Source organism: Phyllobates terribilis, unplaced genomic scaffold, assembly GCF_046119375.1.
Source record: "Phyllobates terribilis strain yellow unplaced genomic scaffold, ASM4611937v1 Scaffold_3__8_contigs__length_932513732, whole genome shotgun sequence".
NCBI lineage: Eukaryota > Metazoa > Chordata > Amphibia > Anura > Dendrobatidae > Phyllobates > Phyllobates terribilis.
The window spans coordinates 919,075,807-919,078,971 of NW_027362763.1; positions in this window are offsets into that span (position 1 = coordinate 919,075,807).

A 3,165-nucleotide genomic window follows, 5' to 3' on the forward strand; every position below is an offset into this window, starting at 1 on the left:
GTGCACGAGAGCAGCAGGAACGACTCAGAGTCTTTGCAGTGCAGTTCAGGGTCTTTACTGATGATTATAAGGTAGACCCTCCCGGGAGTACTGGCTAGCATAAGAGGCCTGGTCAGTCTGTGAGCAAGCAGGAGTTCCCCTGGCCAGGTGGAGTTGTAGGCCTCCCTGTCTGTCTGCACTCTTCCTGGCTACCTTGCTGTAAGCGGGTAGAAGTAGCCCACGTCCCTGAGTGTACCGTGTAGTGCTCACCCGTATGGCTGGTGACTTGGGGCCTTCTGTTAGCCTCCGCTCCACGACGGCGGTGCTGGTCCCTTGCTTGTGATTGAGCCTCCGGGCTTCTATGGCCAGAGGACCTGAAATCCCCTGCCGGCTGGTTTCTGCTGCTGGATATATAAGTCCTCACACCCTCGGACTCCTGTGTCCGGTTCCTATTGTCTTCTGCCAGGGCGAGCTCTGCTCAGCTTCCAGCCCCTGGTCTTTAGCGCCTAGCTCCTACAGAGCTCCTTGCTGTTACTTTCCCTTGCTCTCACTCTGACTCTGACTGTTCTCTGTTCTCTGACTCACTCAACCCCGCCCCAGATCCAGTTTATAAGGGCAGAATTCTCCCCTCCCAGGACTGGTGCAGGAGGATGTTGCATGTTTAAGGGATCCTGACCAGGAAACCTCCCACTTGCTCTCCGACGTAATATCTCTATTACTGTGGTGACCAGACCCCTGGGGTGCCACACATGGCTCTTGTAAGGGGCATTGCAGTTCCTCATAATTTTTGGAAAGCCTTCCATTCACTGCTTAGGCCAACAGTGCACAGGAGACCCAGTTGCTATAAATGGAAAAAAAGGTTTAGTTAACGCCCTCTGACCTCCATGTCATTTCGAAGGGGCATTGGTGTGCCTCGAAATTTTTGGTAGGCATTGCACTCACTGTATGCCCTATAACTGTGTAGCCGAACCGCTCCTTTCGTTACAGAAACATATCCTACAAGACATATCTGGTTGACTGGCCTGATATTGATGTGAATGGTCCCTGTTCCTCCTGCTCTTTCTCCTTTGCCACTACCTCATCCATCATTTATCACCTGAAGCTTTGTTTTAACGGGAGTCATAGAACTTGGATAGTAGCAGGAAAACATCCAGCAATCCACGGAGGAGGTAGGATATGCGCCAAAACGCTGACCACCTCAGGCCTAGCCGCTACTACATACATGCGCTTGCATTACAACAAAACAAAGCAGATGCTAACTTCTATCATCCTCATCATGCTCCTCACCTTGGCACTCTCAACTCCCCTGATGGAGAAGCCAGGGCCCACCGAAGGAGTCTGATAGTCCGGTGGGCTTGGCCAATGCTGCCCTAAAGCAGGCCAGGCAAAGAAAAGTGTGGGAAAGGTTACCGGGACAAATAGGGGTGGCTGGGGACCGAGTATGGACACCCAGCCACCCCCTGGAGGCTGGGGAGCAAGCGGGGACACCCGGCCACCAGGCGGCTCAGGATTGAGTATGGATACCAGGCCGCCAACACAGCCATGACGTGGTGGCCAGATTCCGCCTCCATATGCCTAAAAGGCCCAATTTCAAGTTCAAGCAAGCAAGCAGTATGGTATTGCAGCCTGGGGGTGGGTGGGTGTCAGGCTGCATACTTGTGCTTGCATTGCAAGGAATGGGGGAGGTACAATTGAACACTGCCCTGGGACTAGAACTTGCATGGGGATAGTTGCAAGTCTGCATCTTCTGATGCGGCAAGGATCACTTATGATGGGCACACTTTTAGACAGTGACCAGGGGTCTTCCCCATGCTGTTCCCATGTCTTTTCAGCACTTTATGCATGTGTCACACAGCACATGGCCAGATAAGGTTGTAAAATGTTAAAATGACATTTCCCGGTGAATGCATTTGTCATAGTTGAAAGCAATACAAAAGTGCAAAAACGCATAAAAAATGCTACTTGTGAACATAGCCGAAGGTGTGGAGGAGTATTTTTGTTTTTGGTCATTTATTTTAACTTATACACAAGTCTTTTCCCTGGAAAAGGATGTTGCTTAACATATTTCACAGGAAAAAAGTTTCACTTTCGTTTTTGAACGTTTTATTGTGAGCCCGTAAAAGTGGCTTAATACCTCTGACCACGTTGTTGACAGCAGTGACCTGGGGGTCAGAAATGCTTCCAGGGGCGATCCCCATGCTGTCCCCATGTCATTTGAGCACTGTCACTATCGTTTTGGGCACTTGTTAGGCTTTTAAAAGACTGCCGGGGGTGCCACCGCAAAAATGCTCGAGTCTCCCATAGACTAACATTGGGCTCGTTGCTCGGGTCGAGCACCCGAGTATCACGGCGAGCTTGGCCCGAGCTTCCAGCACCTGAGCATTTTAGTTCTCGCTCAACACTAATTAAGAAATCTAATGTACCACAAAATGCTACCAACAAGAACTTCAACTGAGTCGCAGGTATCTCAAAGGTTCTGGAAAAGCAACATCGCTCCGCCTCCCCCAAATAAAAAACAGTGAAATTGCAGCTATGGCACCTCGGAGGTCTGCAAATGGAGCCCATAATCTATTCCAACAAAATCTATTTTCCAAAAGCCAAATGGTCTCCTTCCCTTCTGAGTCCTGCCATGTGTCCTAAAAAATAGTACAACAACATATGGTGTATTGTTACTTTCGATAGAAATTGCATAACAAGTTGTGTGGTCCATTTTCTCCTATTACCCATTGTGAAAATGAAAAATTTGTAGCTTAGGCAATATTATAGTGAAAGAAACATATTTATTGGTTTTCACGGTCCTGTATTACAAAATTATTTTCAGCACCTGTTGGTGCAAAGGGTTTACCATATCCCTAAAATAATTCCTTTAGAGATGTACTTTCCAAAATGGGGTCACTGATGTGAAGATTTCTGCTGTTTGGGCACCTCAGGAGCTTTGCAAATGCGACATGGCATCCGAATACCTATTCCAGTCAGAATTGTACTTTTAAAACAGAGCTCTTTACTTTCCAAGCCTCTGTGTGACCAAACAGTATTATTCAACCATATATTGGGAAACACTGTGTTCCGAAGAAGTTTGTGTAACAAATTGTGGGGCCCTTTTTCTCTCATAATCTCTTGTGAAAATGACAAATGTATGGGAAAAGTAACATTTTAATGGGATAAAATGTATTTTTTGCTTTTGTA